General features: G+C 40.0%; 2 pseudogenes; one reads left to right on the top strand and one right to left on the bottom strand.

Annotated features, from left to right (window-relative positions):
• Positions 1-112, top strand: part of LOC130044750 (prostaglandin E synthase 3-like) — a 63,589-nt pseudogene extending 63,477 nt beyond the window's left edge.
• A 322-nt stretch (positions 113-434) lies between these two features.
• LOC130044749 (ferritin heavy chain-like) lies at positions 435-19,812 on the bottom strand (annotated as a pseudogene).
• Between the last annotated feature and the right edge of the window lie 1,245 nt (positions 19,813-21,057).

The following is a 21,057-nucleotide window of genomic DNA, read 5'->3' as shown; positions in this document are numbered from 1 at the left end:
TCATAAAAGAAATATGTTTTTGTATCCTACAGAGAATGAAAAACGAGATTTCTTCGGATTTGAGAATAAATCCATTGCTAAGGGTCATTCTTTCTCTACCTCTTCAAGATAATATTCCCTTTCCTATACCTTTTCCAAGCCTCTTTGTTGATCATACTCTGCTTACTCTTTCTACTCATAGAAGGAGAAAACACAAATTTCACTTTATATTTTCAAATCTGTAATTTGGGGATCATTTGTGTTTACATAAAACGACTGTCAAACTTCTCAAAATTAAATAACTGGCAACGAGTGTTTTTCAGGTTCTAGCCAAAATGCTGGTGGGAACCGGACTTTCTTTTATTGTCGCAATCCTGTACATATTAAAGGTAGAATCAAAAGACTTGCTGAGGGACTAGATGTGGGGTCGAAGAGGATGGCAGTCAACAACATAGTCAAAATTCATTATTTAGACCCTCAAATGTAGACAAGAACCATGCCACAGACAGGAGCTGTTTGCCGTCATAAGATACACTTTCTTCAATGATGCCTACAGTAATAAGGATGATTATGCCGAATTCCCTCCTATTTCCAGTGTCTTATTCTCTGTTATACTTTTATATATTTTAACACGTGGCAGAATTCAAAGTGCAATACTACTTCTTGTTCCTGCCCATCCATCCTATAGCACTCTGCTTATAGGAACTTCACAAATGAAGATGTGGTACTCTACACTCTGATCAGTCACTTACCCCTAGATGCATTTTAAGGGTTGCAGTCTCTGAAGATAAGTAATAGGGTATTGGTGGAGTGGCCATAGTCATTCAAGAAACATGAGACAAATAAAAATGATTTATCAAGGTTTTCTGGTCATTTTAGAACCAGTGTGCACATGTCTGATAATGCTCTGTGGAAGGACCCTTGGAATATTAATAATTGTTTCTAATTTTCATCTGATGTTTCTTTCTGGTCCTATTATCTTCTTTCTCATTCTCCTGAGCCATTCATTCATTCATTCATCATCCTGTTATTCGTTGATTGCCTCGAGCAGACCCCAGTAACGTCTCTTTCATCCTAACCCTGAGATTATATACAAGGCTCTTTAGGAGAATGAGACCCATCATTGTTACTGGTATTTGGCATATTTGGTACGCCACGGGGAATTTGCCAGACTCTGCCCTGTGGGCAGGCTACATTCGGTAGCCTGTAAGTTTGTCCAAAGTAGGAATGAGATAATAAGATGTCATAAAAAGATGTCCTGATAAGATGTCGCGTTCGCGGCCGCGCGGTTCCGGGAGTTGGTTTTTATAGTCTCTGAGTCTTGGCCGTTGATGGGATTACACGGCGCCACGGGGCCAGTTGGTGGGTGTGACCCCCGCCTACTGGAATTTGGAGGATCTGGGTGGAGGATGCTCGACTCCAATCCGAGTAGGCTTGGAGATCTCGGCCCCGGAACCCACGTGGATTTGTCCCTCTGCCAGTACCTTCATGTGTGCAGAGAGTGGTCTCAGCATGGTGGTGGCTGGTCCTGGAGGTCTTCGGCTGCTGGAGCCCTGGTCGGGGCGGGGAGGAAAGCTCAACCCGCTCCCCTCCAAGGGGCCCTGGCGAGGAACAGCCAGGCGCGGGGGCAGGAGACTGCACTGTTCTCATCCGGGAGCTGGTTTTTATAGTCTCTGAGTCTTGGCCGTTGGTGGGATTACATGGCGCCAGGGGGCCAGATGGTGGGTGTGACCCCCGTCTACTGGGGTCATACTGAGCCATACTTATGCCAAAAGTCTTTTTTTTTCCTTTTAGGTCACATCCAACAATGCTCAAGGGTTACTCCTGGCTCATCACTCAGGAATTACTCCTGCGGTGTTTGGTGGACCATATGGGATGCCAGGGATCGAACCTGGGGAGACGGTGCCTTAAACAAATACCCTACCCACTGTACTATCTCTCCTGACCCCTGCCGGAAGTCTTAACTCCTCAGAGCCTCCCCCTCCTTTTAAATTATCATCACTGTTTCCCCCATAAATGTTATCAGAACCATTATGTCTCTATTTACTTTTTAGTATTTATTATCCTAAATGGTAGACTTTTGATCAAAAGGGTGACGTGTATGTTTCAAAATATGAGTTGAATGGTACATAGGTTGGAACACAATTGTTGGATAATAGTTATCTGGGTACCAATTGGGGCTAGGAAGTAAGAAATAAACAACACAGAAGACATTTTTGTAAGAATTAACAACTTTTATAATAAAAGTAAATGAAAGTGAAAATGAGTCCGTTATGGAATGAATAAAAATATTAGAGGCAGATAAAAATGAATTGAAATTGGAGATGGTGTTGAAAAATGAAATCAATGCCCCCCCATAAAAATAAACAATCCAAACATCTAAAACCATTTTGAAATACAAGACACCATTCCAGCTAAGAACAAATAACATTCTTGTCACTGAAAACTGATTGATGGCACAATCCTGCTAGAGAGATGCAGAAGAAAAACAGGACTGAATCAGCTGAGAGCAGATGGCACAGTCACACGGAGAGGAACCCATGAAATATGATCAAAAGAATTGGTTTCTATATCACATTCAAGATGACCCACTTTTTTAACCTTAGCCAAGTCATTTAATCTCTCTGAGTTTCGGTTTTCCCTTCTCTATAAAGTGAGGTTAAGATACTAAATTGTAATTTGGGGGCACTGACTCCAAGGCCAGGGTTGAAAAACTTGGCAAGGGTGATCCCAGGAGTGAAAGAACAGGCTCCTGAAAGGAAAATCTACCGATTCCCGCAGTAACTTTCCTTCCAGAGCTAACAGAACGTGCTCTTCAAAAGCACAATTTTATGCAAATTTATGATTGTGAATCTTGGGACCAGGATAGTGACAGCTGAGTGAGCTATGAGGCTCTCCACAAGAATGGTCAGGGGTACTGTAGCATTTCAGCTCCCCAGTCCCTTCTGAATATTGCCTTTGCATCACTAATCTCAGACTCAAGGCAGTATATTAGAGCATCTTTTCAGGACGGCTTACTCCTTTTGCATTGAGCTGTCACGTCTTGAAGAAATAAGTCACTTGAATGTTACAGAATGGTATTACGATACAGTAGGATTTTTCCCAGCTCTTTTTTTTAATGCTATAATTTTTTTTTTTTTACAATTTTAACACCTAGTTACATGCATTGTACTATGTTTGCAATTCTCCCCTCATTTTATGAGTTTTCTTTGACATATTATATAGTATTTACCTTAAAGAATATAGCATGACTCAACATTGATTATGAAATGATTACCAAAATAAATATAGTTCATGTTCATTACCTCACATCATTGTGATTTGTTTTTGATTTAGGAACTGTTGAGGAAAGGAAGATAGCTGGGGGTTGGTAACACATGAAAACAGTATTCCAAACCTAAGCCAATCTGAAGGCATTGAGGCCTCTGACACAAAAGGCCCATTTCAGAAGCCAGGAAGATCTTTGAGATGCAGAATTCCAGGCATTGGCACAGCTGGAACGCTGAGATACCAGGAATCACAAAGGTTGTGATAAAACCTCAAGAAGAAAACACCAGAATTTTTTCCTGAGGGTTGGTGGGTTAGAACCATGGGCATAAGTTCTAACCCACCAACTTAAGTCCCACTTGTGGACAGAATTTGAGACAAAAGCAGTTGTGGGAAATATCCCAGAGACTTAACCTTCTCCTCAACGCTCCTTTGGGCTGCCTGTTAGAAAGCACATTATCTTCATCTACCTTTCTCCTTCTCCCTTTTTTCCCCAAATAACTTTAAATTCACAACAGGTCTTCTCCTGAACATTTATAATATTATATATATATACATATATATATATTTATGAAATCCTGAGACCGCCAAGAAATTATCAAAGGTCATAAATACATATGTTTAAAACTATCTAGATTACAAATATATGTAGATATACTCAACTTCATGTAAACATACTATGCAAATATGAATTATGAACTCTTAGACTGAGGTGTTTTCAAAGAAACCTGCTCTCCTATTGGTAGTGGTAGTGAAAATTTTAAAAACCTCTATAGCAGTTTGACAGCAAGTTTTAAGTCACAACCTAAATCCTTTTAACCCAATAATTATTTCTAGAAATCTACCCTAAATTGGGACTAGAAAGATAACACGAGAGGCATGGTGCTGGTCTTGCATGCCAATAACCCTGGTTTAAATTCCTGGAACCACCTATGGTGACCTGATGTGTGCTAGGAGTCATTCCTGATCACCAAGTTAGGAATAAATCCTGAGTATTCTCAAACATTACTAAACCTCCCCTCCCAAATCTATTCTCAACTTAAATAATGAATTGGAAAAAGAATATGCACATATGTGGACACTTGCATACACACAACCTTTAAAAACAAAGTCACAATACAGTGTGAGAGTAAACAAGTTAAAAGGACTTAAATTTTTTGGTAGAAAATAATTTGGCATACTTTATAATAAGCTACATAAAATAAATAATACTCTGAAAAACATGGTGAAATAATTATTAGCATAGAAATGTAAGAGTTTGTTAGTACATAAAACAAAAATACAAACATTGGTGATATAAAAATATTTAGTGTGTAATAGAAAATCTATGCCAATACAAACTTCTTGGAGTGGTTGTTTTTGTGGTATTTTTGAGTAGTAGATCTGCACTGTCTTCCCGTTGTTCATCGATTTGGTGAAGCAGGCCCAGTAACGTCTCCGTTGTGAGACTTGTTACTGTGTTTGGCATATCGAATACATCACGGGTAGCTTGCCAGGCTTTGCTGTGCGGGTGTTTGAGTAGTAAAACATGAAAAATCTTTTCTGGGGCCAGGGTGATAGTAAAATGGGTAGGACTGATGTCGGTGGGGCCCACGTGTGACTTATGTGAAGCAGGGAGGAGAAATTTCAAAGAAGACCATCACCACTCCCCATCTACCTCTGCCACCCGGGAACCAGGGTTACTGGGTTCTTGTCTCGCCTCCATGATTACTGGGTTCTTGTCTCGCCTCGCAGAAAGGAATTTCAGGAGTAGATGAGCAGTGACATTAAACAGCTTTTATTTGGAGGTTTTGAAGGGAAGGAAGGAGAGAAAGTAAGAGTAACCTGTTCAAAAGGGAGCCTGGGCTTCTCCAAGGGCAGAGAGAGCCCCTACACACATCCCAGCATTAGACACAAAAACGTGAAAGTACACATCTCAAGAGGGGAGATGTGGGCGACACATGTGCTCAGGCAGCATCTGTGTGAGCTTCCTTTGTTCAAGGTGGCCTTTATACAGTTTCTTCCAACCTGCCCCCATGTGGGGCTTCTACCTAGGTAAAGGTCCGTTGCTAGGGAGGCTACCAAGGGGGTTGGGAGTGGTGATGGTCTTCCTTGAAATTCCTTTCCTGACTTTTGTTTCTGCAGGAGCTTTTGTTGGAGGGGGTTGGTCACGTGTCAAAGGAACAGCTTTGGAGTTTCTGGTTACTCTCTCTCTGGTCCTTAATTGGTCTCTATTTCTTCTGCTGTCATCCCTGTAGGCGTCCAGCCTCCGCAGGGTCTGCCACAGGCTGGTGGACTGGTGCCCGTCAGTTCTCCATGAGGTCAGAGCATTGCTTCCCAGGAGATTTACTGCCATTGCCTTGGGAAGGGGCCTTCCCTGTCTGCCTGCCTACATCAGAACGTTTGCCTTGCATGTGGCCAACCCGGGTTCAATCCCCGGCATCCCATATCGTTCCCCCAGCACCACCAGGAGTGATTCCTGAGTGCAGAGTCAGGAGTAACCCCTGAGCCTTGCTGATTGTGACAGAAAAAAGCCAAGAAAAAAAGTTCTTTTCTTCCTATATTTTACATTTTCTAAACTTTGTAAGGCTCCCATGTTACAAATTTATGAAATAAATATACAGGCTCTTTATTATATTATTTCAATATTATTTTAGCATTGAGCAAATTCAGATGAATTTTGATCAATTTGTTTCCCAGTTTTATTTATAAGCATTCTGAAAAGTTGGAATTACCTCATTGAGTTCTTCAGTGACAAAAATCTCAACAATTCACAGGAAAGAACAATCTGTCCCTACACAGTTCTAAGTTTTAGAAACTAACAACCTTTAAAATATATTTTTTGCTTCTAATATGACAAAGATGATCTACTTCATGTTAACTTCAAAATATTAATAGTACTGGCATATCTTTTAAAAAAAAAAAAAAAACTTCTAAATACCCTCCCTGGTCCCAGTTCCGGTCCTCCCGTTGTTCATCAATTTGCTCTAGCAGGCCCAGTAACGTCTCCAACTCCAACTAAATCCTTTTAGGTATGTCAAAGTTTTCATTATGTTCAATGAGATATTTTCCAAAAGGATAATACTCTTCTGAAACATAGGAATAACAAAGAAACAATCTGGGTGTTGTGTAAACACAAAAAAAGACAGCCTCAGAGGCTCTACCTCTCTCCTGCCCTGCGTTCAGTGATCTCACGCTGTTTCCCCCACCAGGGGGAGTTGATTGGCAGGTGAAGGAAGGAAACAGGTGAAGGTGAAGGTGAAACAGGTGAAGATGAAGGTTATGGTGAAGGAAGGGCCAGGCTGGCTGGTGTCAGTTGCAGTTTATTCCATTCCCATTTCCATTCTCCTCTGATTTTCCTCCTGCTTCATCCTCCACCATGCTACTTCATTCTCCTCCTCGATCCCCCTTCATTCTCCTTCTGGCTTTGGAATCTGGATCTGGATCCTGATCCCCCAGCTCACTCTTACAGTCTAGTTAGATCCCTGAGCATGTGGGGTTGGGGTAACAATTACACATAGGTGAGATCACAAACAATAGGGGTGAAGTTCTTTCCCTCGGGGAAAGCTGCTTCTAGGACAGATTCTTGTCTAGCAGGTCAACCCACCCTAGAGCAGAATCTCATGGGTGTGTTTCTCCTCTCCTTGTCCAACAAACATATAAGCATTCATAATGTTAATAATTTTGTATGGACACAGTAAGAGATGCATTAAGCTTATAGAATTGCTCTCCTGGGGTCATCTCAATCTGAGACTACAGTGCTCAGGCCAGATAGTCTTTCCTATCCCTAGCAGGGTCCTAGTCTCGTCATTACTTTTGAATCATGACAGCATTTGTCCATGATCAAGGTCTTCACTTAAAGTTAAGAATCATGGTGCTTTGGCCTGGCCCATTTCGATGCCAGGGTAGCTCACAGCTTGCCCTGGGTCCATTCAGTCCCTCATCGGGACCCTGCTTTTGGGGTGCTAGGAACTAAGGGTAACTGAGGGTTAAGTTGAGAAAGCAGATGCCTGGGAGTGAATAATATTTGAAGCTAATTAAATCCTAAATGCATAATATTAGCTGTTTTCCTATACCTATACAAAAAGGACATTGCTTTAAAGTAAACTATTCAAAAGATATAAGGAAAGGAGAAAGGCAATATTAGCTTATGATACAAGTTCAGTGTCCTAGAAGAATCTGACCTTACAAATGAACCGAGTCTGATTAGAGGAAAAGCTGATTAACTGGTTGGGGAAGAGAGCATAGAGAAGTGGTTACAGATAAACAAAGGAATGGGAGTGACTCAGGAGCACTGTGATAGGTGTAACCTGATAAACCTATGCTCCTTGTGGCAAGGGAGAAAGGACAAATCAATTGTTATCCTACAGGTGTGATCTGATCATTAATATAATTCCAATGATCTGAATCAAGATGCTGTAACTTATAGACTAGTAAGTTCATGTGGCTGGAGCGATAGCACAATGGGTAAGACGTTTGCCTTGCACGCAGCCGGCCCAGGTTCGATTCCTCTGCCGCTCTCAGAGAGCCCTGCAAGCCACTGAGACTATCTTACCCACACGGCAAAGCCTGCAAAGCTCCCCATGACGTATTCGATAGGCCAAATAAAACAAGTCTCACAATTTGTTGTGAGACGTTACTAGTGCCCCCTTGAGAAAATCGATAAACAACAGGAGGGCAATGCTACAATGCTACAGTAAATTCATGGTACTGGAGTTTGACTTTAGAAACAATGGTGAATGATATGAATTGAACTCATTATTTCTTTAAGCATTTCATAGAAATGCCTGCAGCATCTGGACAAGATACTCCCTGACAAAAAAATAAAGCAGTTTCTATCATTGTCTCTAATATTGTCTGTTGTAAGATGATGTTCATTGCTGCTTTACTTATAATAGTCAATATGTGGAAACAAACTAAATGTCTGTTGGTAGATGAATGATTATAATTAGAATTAATTCACTGAGCATTTCCGTTTTCTTCCCTGTAAATGGTATAAACGTTTTTTTTTCTCTTAGTTTCCTCCTTACCATTGAGTGAAAAGAGACTCTATAAAATTAAACACCAAACTCAATATTCTATAGTTTCTGATAGTTGTCTATGTGGAGAATCTCACTTTGGGAGTCTCCTTGACGATCCAGGTAGAAAAAGAAGCATGAAAAGTTAGTTCTCTTTTTGCACTTAGCCCATCCATCAGGTAGGGCGTTTGCCTTGCACATGGCCAACCCGGCTGACCTGGGTTTGATTCTCCCACCCCTCTTGGAGACCCTGGCAAGCTACTGAGAGTATCTTGCCTGCATGCAAAGCCTGGCAAGCTCCCTGTGGCATATTCGATATGCCAAACACAGTAACTACAAGTCTCACAATGGAGACCTTACTCGGCCCACTCCAGCAAATCAATAAACAATGGGAGGACAGTGCTACATTTTATTTATGATAAACTGGCTAATATACTCTGAACCCCCAAATGGACAGAGTATTTCCTTCTTCAATAGAAGACATATTCTTATCTTAATTTTGTTGAGGAATTCAAAAGTGATGACTATTGTTTGAACTTTCCAAAATTTTGTTATTTGAGCCAGCACATTTCCATGTCATTTTGTATCTTGATAGAAATTGGAAGGTTTTTATTTTCTTTTACATTTCTGTATTTTTTAATTGAAGAAATTTAAATACAGAAAAATGAATGTAACTATCATGTGTAAAGCTCAATGAATTTTTTTTATAAAGTAGTTCATAATATTTGATTACATCTGATACTCAAACACCAATCCCATCACCATTACACATTCCCACCACCATATTTCAGATGTTTTCATCCAAAACCCCAAGCCCTGCCCCAAAGCAAAGCATAAATAATATATTTTGTATTGTTTGTTATGAAAAACCTCTGAAAATTCTACAAAAAAGAGGTCTTCTTAGAGGAAAGAGTGTGAAGATTGTTATATTTCACCCAGGGCCATTAAGCCCTTCTATAAGAGATCACTAACATGTTAATGGTTGAGCCTTGTATGCTTATATATGTGTGTGTGTGTGTGTGTGTGTATGTGTGTGTGTGTTTGTGTGTGTATAATATGGGCTGGAGCGATAGCACAGCAGGTAGGGCATTTGCCTTGCATGCAGCCAACATGGCTGATCCAAGTTCGACTCGTCTGCCCCTCTCGGAGAGCCCGGCAAGCTACCAAGAGAATCTCACCCTCACGGCAAAGCCTGGCAAGCTCCCCGTGATGTATTCGATATACAAAACACAGTAACAAGTCTCACAATGGAGATATTACTGGTGCCCACTCAAGCAAACCCATGAACAACGGGAGGGCAGTGCTACAGTGCAGTGTATATTTATGTAATAGAATATTGACTTTTAATATACTGCTGCATGTATATAAAATTTTTAGTTAATATTACAGGTCCATGGCTAGCGAAGGAAAGTACAAAGACAGAACAGAATGACTGATATCAAACCATGCCAGATTTACTTGGCAATCTACAATTAGTGCAAATGAATAATTTATCACCCATATCAGAATATGTTTGAAAGTGAAGGGAGATAATAATAACTGAGCTAAAAATGCAGGTATAAATGCTGCCCAAATGAGGTCAGATTTTTCATCCTATCTTTGAGTCTTAAACAGTGTTTACCCAGAAAGTAAAGAAAATTCTAGTTTTATCACTTCTCCACTTAACATTCTAGTTAACTTATACTGAAGACTATTTCTCCAGATTTGATGACAGAATTTAGCCCATCATATCTAGATTTGCTGATTGTAATATACTTTAAATGAAATTGATCTTCTTAGTGTGGTTATGGAGAAGATAACTGTCATCAAAATTAACTACAGCCGTCTTTATAAATGAGACTTCTAAGAGCTTTTCGGCATTCTTGAAAGCTAATACCCTTGCCAGTGAATGTAATACTGAAGATTGGTATGGCACTTGAAAGGTATAATTATAGTTGTTAAATGCCATGAAATCTGAGCTGGGGAAGTAAGTAATCTTGTGAATACAGATGCTTGTAAATGTGATAAAACTCAAAGGAAAAAATTAGAAAAATGAATGGTACACTAGAAACACCAAATGTAAAGACATATAAAACTCTTTGTGTGCGTCTTTCTCTCTCTCTCTCTCTCTCTCTCTCTCTCTCTCTCTGTCTCTTTCTCACACACACACAAACACACACACACAACACCACCCTAGCCCCACACACATACCAATAACTAATTTCACTATGGAAAATATTTTTTCAAACCCTACCTGGTCTACATTAAGTACAATTTCATTTTCATTATCTCAGGAAATTTTTTTCTAACACGTATTTTGAATTCTTTGAGTTAATTTAATGTTTATTATTTAGAATTTTATCTACTTAAGTCTATTTTTAAAATTTTTTTATTAGTGAAAAACCATGAGGTACAGTTGTAGACTTACAAATTTTTGTGCTTGTGTCTCAGTTATACAATGATCAAGTACCCATCCCTTCACCAGTGCCCATTTTCCACCACCACGGGTCACAGTATTCCTCCCACTCCCCCATCCCCCCCATCACCCTGCCTCTGTGGCAGGGAATTCCCACTACTTAAGTCTATTATGAGAAAACATAGTTCTATTTTATTTTGAACAACTTAAAACACTTTGAAACTATTTAAAATTATTCTTTTTTTTTTGCTTTTTGGGTCATACCCAACGATGCACAGGAGTTACTCCTGGCTCTGCACTCAGGAATCACCCCGGCGGTACTCAGGGGACCATATGGAATGCTAGGAATTGAACCCAGGTTGGCCACGTGCAAGGCAAACGCCCTACCTGCTGTGCTACTGCTCCAGCCCTTAAAATTATTCTTGGTCAATTGTGATAGCTCTCAATTAACAGCTGCATTCAATTCATATGCTTTAAAGTATAATTCAGATTATTGTTTTAGAATATTGTAAGCTCCCAAAGAAACAGGAGATTTTAAAAATACAGATAAAACCAAAAATATTTTCATCACTCAGGTAATATTCTTTTTAGGAAAACAACTAATTATTGTGAGATTTAAAGGATTAAGTATTTTTTGTGGACAATGAGATACATTCATGGTTGCTATTATTACTATTTCTATTTTACTCAAGAGATAGGTATTAGAACATTCTGACTGAAACCCAATCATGAACAACTTTGTATCTCACAGTAATTCAATTAAAAAATTCTACATAATAAAATGTTTCCTTTCTTTAATTCTGTGCTACCCAACTTTACAAATTGGCACTAAATCTAGGCTTTGTGGAGCTGAAAACATCTCAATTTTGCAAGACTAAATGAAAAGACAGTAGGAAGTAAGGCAAAAAGTAAGGGATATAATGTGTATACTTAGGCTAAGTAATTTAAAGTTTTTAGATATGTGCATATCTTTTCTTCTGATTGCTCTGTGGATAATAACCAGAAATGTTCCCAAAATATGTTTGGTGGTGATTTCTCTTCCCCACTCAAGTAGAGTGCTATATAGCCTCACCCCATTTTTATGCTTGTGAAAGTTGTCAAAGCTTAAAGCTTTATCACCTTAATAGTAAATGTACCTTTATGACAAGTAGCACAGCGGGTAGGGCGTTCGCCTTACAAGCGGCCAACATGGCCGACCCGAGTTCGATTCCTCCGCCCCTCTCGGAGAGCCCGGCAAGCTACCGAGAGTATTCGATATGCCAGACACAGTAACAACAAAGTCTCCAATGGAGACGTTACTGGGCCCGCTCGAGCAAATCGACGATCAACGGGAGGGCCTTTACCTTTTACCTTTACCTTTTAACTAATCCTTATAATCAGGGAGAGTAACAATTTGAGGAGAATAACAATATATGAGTGTAATCTAGCTTCATGTCTGAGAGAGTTGAAATTAAACAATAATGCAATATATCAAATGCTAAGGAGAAAAATTTTGAAGGGAGATTGGAAATGCCAGGGAGAAGACAACTGTTTTTAAAATACGAGGACTTTGGGGACTGGTGAAATAGCACAAGAACAAGGCATTTGCCTAACACATGACCAATCCTATTAACATCCCCAGTACTGCATATGATCCCCAGAGCACCACGAGGAGTGACTGTTATGTGGCTGTTAAAGAGATCTAAGTAGAAGTCATGGATAATCTTCTTTATTGCCCTTCTGGAAGATGTGATAGATCCATCAGGATGTTGGAGGGCAGTCATCTGGTCTTGTAGTTGGCGAAGGACAGGCAGGTGTTGCGAATGCTTTTCCCGGCCTCTGCTGCATCTGCCAGCACTGCTGCTCCTCTCTTTGAGGTGTTCCTTCATTGCTTCTCTGCACTGCCTTGTGAGCTTGGATGTTCGTTTGCGGTTGCCTGAGGCTCACGTCAAGCCACGTTGGCGAATGAGCTTGACAGTTTTTGAAGACAGGCATCTTTTTGTGGCTATCACTCTCTCAGTATTCCTCACACAATCATGGAAGTGCTGATCCAGTGGATCGTATTCCTCTTCAATGTTGTCAATGACGGCATCTTCACATGTTGCCACACTAGTGCCAAAAAACTCCCAGTTGTTGGTCGTTCTGCGAGTTCTCTTCTTAAACTTGGCAGCCCTTCTCCACCACTCCATGAAGTAGAATTTTGCACAAAGGAGATGATGGTCCGATCCCGTTTGGAATTTTGGGACAACAGCGATATCGGTCTGGCAAAACCATCGATTGAATATGATGTGGTCAATTTCATTGTGGAATCGTCCACCAGGAGACTCCCATGTCCAACATTTAGATTTGGCCTTCTGGAATTGTGAGTTACCATGGATGGTTTGGTCAACATGATGAACTCAGACAGTCTGTCACCCTGTTCATTCCATTCTAGGCCATGTTTCCCAATGTGGAGTTCTTTGGCTTATCTTTTCGGTCTCTCTTGGCATTAATATCACTGACAATGATCTTGTAGAAGGTGTGGTCTTCTTTATCAAATGACAAATATCAAACATTTGATAACAGTGGACTTTGGTTAAAGTATCGAATAGCAGGAAATATTTTATTGTTAACAATGCTGCCAATACCGAGAACAGATGACAGGTTAAAGAAACTTTGGTACAACTACACAATGGAGTACAATGCAGCTGTTAGAAAAGATGAAGTCATGAAATTTACATACAAGTGCTACTACATGGAAAGTATCATACTAAGTGAAATGACTCAGAATGAGAGGGACAAATATAGAAAGATTACATTCATCTGTTGTATATAAAGTAACAGAATAGGAGACTAACACCCAAGAATAGCCAAGATAAGTACCAGGAGGTTCACTCCATGGCTTGGAGGCCAGCCGCACATGCTAGGGGAAAAGGCAACTCAGATAGAGAAGGGAGCACCAAGTAAAAGGTGTTAGGAGGATCCTCCCAGGATGGGATTGCATGCTGAAAGTATAGACCGAACATGATTACCACTCAATGCCTCTTTTTCAAACCACAGCACCCAAAAGGAGAGAGAGAACAAAAGGGAATGCCCTGCTACAGAGACAGGGTGGGATGAAGGACGGGTGGTGGGAGGGATGCTGGGACCCATGGTGGTGGAGGATGGGCACTGGTGGAGGGATGGGTACTTGATCATTGTATAACTGTAAACGAAGCACAAAAACTTGTAAGTCTACAACTGTACCTCATGGTATTTCACTAATAAAAAATTTTTTAAAATGCAGCCAATAGATTTCTAGGGATAAATCTGAACTTATAGTCAAATTTTAAAATATATATAAGTGTATCTTAGATTGATTCTAATTAGACTTTTAGGAAACTATCATAAGAAACTAATAGGTACCTTTCATATAAATATATACAGAGTAGAACATTTTGTAGAAGGGTTTACAAAAGTGAGTAATTAGAAACAACAAATATATATATATCAATAAAGGAAAGGTATATTAAATTTTATACCACTGGACAGTTCAAAATGGTAATATAAATCATTTGCTACCATAGAGAGATGTCTGTTATGTATTCTTAAGGAAATGCTCAGATTAAAATTTATATATCTTATGAATGCTTGTAAACAACATAATTTCTCTTAGTAATAAACTGACACACTCATTTCTTATTATATCAATTACAGATAGTATATTTTGACTTCCTATTTTAATTATATGTTCACCTCTACCATTCATTCTCCTTTTCCCCACTTCACACTTTACTACATCTTGTCACCTGTACTCTGTTTTTCAAGGATGACAATATTTATGTTCCATCTGGTAAGTACAACCATTTTACATGTGTATTTATTAGAAAGAGATAGTGCTTGTATTGCCATGAGTTTGTAATGACCAGATCTGCTATGAACAATAATTCAAAATCATGAAATTACAGACACTATTTTTTTTTCTTGGAGGCTCAAATTTTTTTCTCAATTATTTTTCTCCCTTACACTCTTGGGCTGGAACAATAGCACAGCAGGTAGGGTGTTTGCCTTCTACACGGCTGACCCGGGTTTGATTCCTCTGTCCTCTCCGAGAGCCCAGCAAGCTACCGAAAGTATCCCGCCAGCATGGCAGAGCCTGGCAAGCTCCCTGTGGTGTATTTGATATGCCAAAAATAGTAACAACAAATCTCACAATGGAGACGTTACTGGTGTTCACTCAAGCAAATCCTTGAACAACGGGAGGACAGTGCTACAGTGCCACACTTTTAGGTTTATTTGCTTTGGAAACATATCTTTACATAGATTCTTTTAGAAATGCTTACCCTTCACACCCAACAAAGAACTATTCCAATGTGGTATCTTTTTAACACAGTTTAATTTTGGTTGTTAAGCCACGCCCAGTGATACTTAGAGTTTATGCCTGGCTTCGCACTTGTGGATCACTCCTACTAGTGTTCAGGGGACCATATGTGATTCTTGGGATCAAATCCAGGACAGCAGTATGAAGACAGTATGAAGACAAGCTTACCCACTCTCCTATTCACCAGCCCTCTGGTAGCATTTTTGACCCTTGCAGTCTGTCCCAGACATCGTAAACCATGAGCTTCAAGTCCTCCCCTTTACCTTTATGCTTATTCTTTTCTTTTTTTGAGCTGAAGTTTGGGAAACACTTGGGGGTCTTCAGGACTTACTTCTGGCTCTATACTCAAGAATCACTCCTGGCAGTGCTCATAAGATTATATGTGGTGCTGGAGATTAAGCCCAGGTCAGCTGCATATGAAACAAGTGTTTTCACCCACTTACTATCTTTCCAGCCCCACTCTTGTACTCATTTATTTATTTATAAAATATGTTTTCAATTAATTCCTAAGTAAAGGTTCTTAGGAAGTATCACTGTATCACTGTCATTCCATTATTCGTCAAATTACTTGAGCGGGCACCAGTAACATCTCTATTCCTCCCAGCCCTGAAATTTTAGCAGCCTCTCCTTATTCGTCTTTTCCCAGTGATTGGAGGATCTTTCAGGGGAATGAGACCTGTTGTCGTTACTGGTTTTGGCACATTGAATATGCCATGGGGAGCTTGCCAGGCTCTGCCTGTGCGGGCGAGATACTCTTGGTAGCTTGCCGGACTCTCCGAGAGGCATATATTTATATATTTTTCCCTGTGATTTGTTGCCTACTGTCTGAACCCTATCAGATACAATGTAGTAATTGTGGAAAATGGGTAGGAAATGTCTTATAATGTGTTGCGCGGTCGAAGAAACGGCAGGGCGGTCTGGAAAGCGGCCTGGAGTGTGGTGGTGGTTGGACAGTGGAGGTTGGCTGCTGAGGTTGGGTCCCTTGGGGTGGGGAAGGCTCTCACCTGCCCCACATCCTGGAGCGGAGTTCAGTGGCATGTTTCTGGGAGCCTTCGTTTATACTTTGGTCTGGGAGGAGCATTCGTGAGTTCTGGAGAGTTGACGATGAGGAGATTATCTGGTGCCAGCAGGGCGTGGCTTATGGGTGTGATGCCTGAGTCACTAGAGACTGGAGGAAGCAGACAGAGGACCCAGCCCTGGCAGTAACCTCCACTACCCAACCACCATCACGCTTCAGGCCGCTTTCTGGACTCTCAGGCCTAGCCTCATGCATGAATGAAGTCCCACGGAACTCCTTAGGAAGTAAGGGTTTAAAATTCTCGATGCTTTCTCTTGTGATTATTTTTCTTTTATACATTTATTTGCTTTAGAATATCTCTTCAATTAACTAAATATACTTAGAAAGTAAAGTAAAGTAAAAGTAAAGGCCCTCCCGTTGATCATCAATTTGCTCGAGCGGGCCCAGTAACGTCTCCATTGGAGACTTTGTTGTTACTATGTCTGGCATATCGAATACATCACGGGGAGCTTGCCAGGCTCTGCCGCGGTAGCTTGCCGGGCTCTCTGAGAGGGGCGGAGGAATCGAACTTGAATTGGCCATGCTGGCTGCGTGCAAGGCAAACGCCCTACCGCTCTGCTATCGCTCCAGAAAGTAAAGGTTTAGAATTCTTCAGTGTGTGAAATGTTTACAAATACTCAAATTTTATTTACTTTTAGGATATATATTTAAAATATTTTTTATAAGAAAAGTTTTGAAGGCATTTTCGTTGACAGACTAACGTTAGTCAAATAGAACTGTGACCTACAATCTGTAACAACCACTTAGGAAAGCAGGAAGTTATGAGCATAAGAAACCAGGGAATATACAAGTTAGATTGATAGGAAGTCAGTTCACTATCTTTAGCAAACAATCCAAAAACCAAAGAGTAGAGCCCCCCCAAATTACTGAATTCACTAGAGAATTAGAGTAGCTGAGAGTTTCTCTAATTTTTTAACCTACTTTCAATTTCAATTAGCAGCAACAAGAGGAAGAGAGATTTACACCCTATTCTATCATAGGATGCCTTGAGCTTTTAGTTATACCAGCATCAGCTCTACCAAGTCAATGGCATCCAATTTAGATATAAGGTAAAGGTAAAGGCCCTCCCGTTGATCGTCGATTTGCTCGAGCGGGCCCAGTAACGTCTCCATTGGAGACTTTGTTGTTACTGTGTCTGGCATATCGAATACTCTCGGTAGCTTGCCGGGCTCTCCGAGAGGGGCGGAGGAATCGAACTCGGGTCGGCCATGTTGGCCGCTTGTAAGGCAAACGCCCTACCCGCTGTGCTATTTAGACATATGTGAAATTTTCCTTTTCTTCCATTATAAAATTTCCCAAATTCTTTCTACCTGTGTTTGAGTTTCTGTCAAAACCAAGTGATGAGTGACTACCTTTCTGCATTCCACTGGAGGCATGGAGAGTTCTTTGCTTCTTGCTATAATTTATAAAGCTTTCTAGAATACAACAGTGCTAAGAAGTTCATGATAATTCAATATCTTAACCAGTTTTTTTAAATGTAATTCACATGCACAATTCACCCATCATAAGTGTATACTTATTTTTATTATAATTACAGCATTTACCCTCCCAAAAATGTAGATTATCTTTTACCTCTGCCAAAGAAATCATAATCATTGATTTCTTTATATTTCTTTACATTTAATCTTTATGTTTCTTCTTCTTATAATAATTGTCAATCAGTTTGTATTTTCCCTTTGCCCCAGATTCCCAGACAATTACTAACCAATGTTCTATATCTAGAGATTAGTCTATTTTTATCATTCATATGAACAAAATCTTAAATATGTGGTTTTTTGTTGTTTCTTTCATATTGCATGTATTAAAAACCATTCATGTTGTAACATGTGTCAGTACTACTCTATGGTACAGCTCTACTATAATTGGTTTGTACATTCATTTTTGGGGTTGTTTTCCACTTTGGAGTTATTGTGAATGATATTGCCATAATATTTATGCTTAAAGTTTATGTGTACACTTTTTCTCATTCCCCTAATTTATATACCAAAGAGTGCAATTTTTTTGTCAAGTAGATGGAAATACTATGTTTAACATTTTGAGAAGCTATCAGGTTATTTTCCAAAATGTTACGCCATTGTACTTTTCACCAGCAATGTATGAAATCCAAATTTTCTCCAATACTTGTCATTATCTGTTATTATCTTTGATCAGAGGGGGCAGCCCATTTGATCATAGACCAGTTATTTATTTTGTTTTTCATTTTCTTGATTGCTAATGGTATTGAGTATCTTTCATGTGTATATTGATCTGAGAGAGGGAGTTGTGTGTTCAAACACCTTTGATATTTTAATTGGGTTGTCTTCTTCTGACTAAGCTTTTAACACCAGCTATTTATCTTTGTTATTCTGAACTTTAACAATGACGTGTCTAACTAAGTGTCTTTTGTTTCACCTAACTGGACACACAAAAGACCCTTCCAGCATTAAGAGTCTGCTACTTCAGCTCAGAGTTGCTTCTTTCAGTATTATTCCTTTGTATTATTCCTTTGATGACTTATTGTGAGGGTTTTCTCTTTCAAGGACTTCCACTGTTTAGGTTAAAAAAAAAAGCCTATCTTTACATCTTTACCTTTTAATGTTATAGTTCCTTTGTTGGGTTTTGTAATTTCTCTTTATAGGAAGGTTGGTCACAGTCACAGTCCTCTCATTGTTCATCAATTTGCCCGCCCAGTAACATCTCCATCATGAGACTTGTTGTTACTGTGTTTGGCATATCAAATACGTCACGGGTAGCTTGCCAGGCTTTGCTGTGTGAGCAAGATACTCTCAGTAGCTTGCCAGCCTCCAAGAGGGTCAGAGGAATCGAACCCAGCTCTGTCGGGCCGGCTGTATGCAAGGCAAACACCCTACCGCTGTGCTATCGCTCCAGCCCTATAGGCTTAATTTTTTTCACTGATAACATTTTTTTTAACACCATATGGTTCTGATTGAATACATTTAACATTCTCTGAAAATCTCTCTAAATTTATCAGTCACGATCGATTATTTTAAAAGTCTCTCCTATGTCCAGGACTAACTAAATATTCCCTCAGACAACATTTGAGGGAGTAGGTGTGGGGACGGTTACCAAATCACTTTATTCTAAGGATTGATACACAATCAAAGACTGAGATAGATGTTTTGGAACTTATAATAGAAAAAGGCAAATGTAACCCCAACATACATGTACTGCCTGAATGACCCAGAGGTCCCCTTAGTAATGGAAAGCCTGGGTAAGACTTAGCTCTCTTTTCACTGTGTCCCAGAGTGTGCTTGTCAAGGAGACACTGTCCTGCCAGCTGCAGGGGCCCCCATCTCGCGCAACTTAGTTCCCTGATCACCCAATTTGTTGAGAGCCTTCAGCTGCTCATTCAGGTAGTGATTCTCCAGGAAGTACACACATGGGTGTCGTTTTTGTCTGTGGCCAAGTGATGTAGCTCCAGCCCTGACCAATTCACGCTTTTCTCCAGGTGCAACGCACACTCCATGTGCAGGTTCTCCCAGCCATCAGGGTCTGGTTTCTTGATACCCTGAAGGGAAGTCCAACCACCTCGCGGGTTCTGCAGCTTCTCAAGATGTTCTCTCTGCCCCCGCGATGGTGAAGAACATACATAGCCAAGTTCTTCAAAGCTGCATCTTCGCAGTAAAGATAATAGGACCAGGACCAGTAGATAGACGTAGGAGGCACAGAGCCTGTGCAAGGGGAATGCGGTCATCATGACAGCAGATGAGTTGAGGAGCTGACAGTGGGTGTGGTGGTGGCAGTGTCCAACCAGGCGATGGTGGTGGACAAGGTTCATAGGGGTCAGTCAGAGCAGTGGGTCCAAGCACGTGTTCCTTCCAAGCACTCTTGAAGCGGGAAATTGCAGTCACCCTTTCCAAAGACTGTCCACAGCATTTTTATTTTACTTTTATTGAGTTGTTTACAATAATTCATAACATTCAACATTCCAACACCAACCTCACCACCATCACACCTCCCCGTCACCATTATGCCCCCACTACTACCCAAGCCTGCTCCAAAGGCAGACCCTATATAATTTATTTTGCATTGCTTTTTTATGAATAATCACAAGCAATGTTATTTTCTACTTTTACGCCATCTATATTTTATTGAATTTCAATCACACCTTTCATAAATTACTGCCATTTTATTATTTTTACTTCTGTAAGAAAGAAATGCTGTAAACTTCCCTGTAATTTTTCATCATTTCCAGGTCTATTTAAGTCAGCAGTATGAGTTACGTTCACATTGTTGTAACAGCCTAGCTACTATCTTTCTCTAGAACATTCTCATCATTCCACACTGAACCCATTAAACATTACTCTCCCTGCGTACTCCATCCCCAATCCTTTCGGGCTCTGATAACTTCTGTTCTACTTTCTATGTTCATTTTGATTTAAAAATCTATTTTCGGGGAACTGGAGATTTAGTGCAACAGGTAAGTGCTAGCCTTGCACATGGCTGATCTGAGTTTGATTCCCTTCACCTTATTTGATCTCCTGATACCTCTAGGAGTCAGCCCTGAACTAAAAGCCAGGAACAGGCCTTAAGTAGACACAGGTGTAGACCCAAAATCAAAATAAATAAATGAAATTTACTTTTAGTTTTAAAACTTTTTTCAGTCTTGGATTTTGTACTTGAAGGGAAGATGTATGCTGCATGAACATTACTCAATTATAATTTTTCCATTATTCCTCACCCTCACACTTTCAAGGCTAAAGTCACTTTTGTTGGTTCTCATGTGGATATACCAATTTTTATAGGACCCCAAGGAATTGTAGAAAAGTTTTTTTTTTTTCAGATTTGCACCCGTCATAGGCACTTTTGAAACTTAGTTTTCTACCGCCACCCTTAAAACCATCTCTATTCCTTCACCCAACCTATCTACCGTTAGATTTGATTAAATTTTTCACACGCCATTTACCCTCTTTTCACTTTCTATTTCTACATTTTTATTCCTACCACAGTGCGTGTTTGAATGCTGCAGTAAATAACCTCATAAGCTTAGTCTACCATACTAAAACATAAGCCTATACTAAAA

Source organism: Sorex fumeus, unplaced genomic scaffold (genome assembly GCF_029834395.1).
Source record: "Sorex fumeus unplaced genomic scaffold, SorFum_2.1 ptg000124l, whole genome shotgun sequence".
In the NCBI taxonomy this organism is placed as follows: Eukaryota; Metazoa; Chordata; class Mammalia; order Eulipotyphla; family Soricidae; genus Sorex; species Sorex fumeus.
The sequence above is the reverse complement of the archived record's forward strand: the minus strand, read 5'-3'. Positions and strand labels throughout refer to the sequence as shown.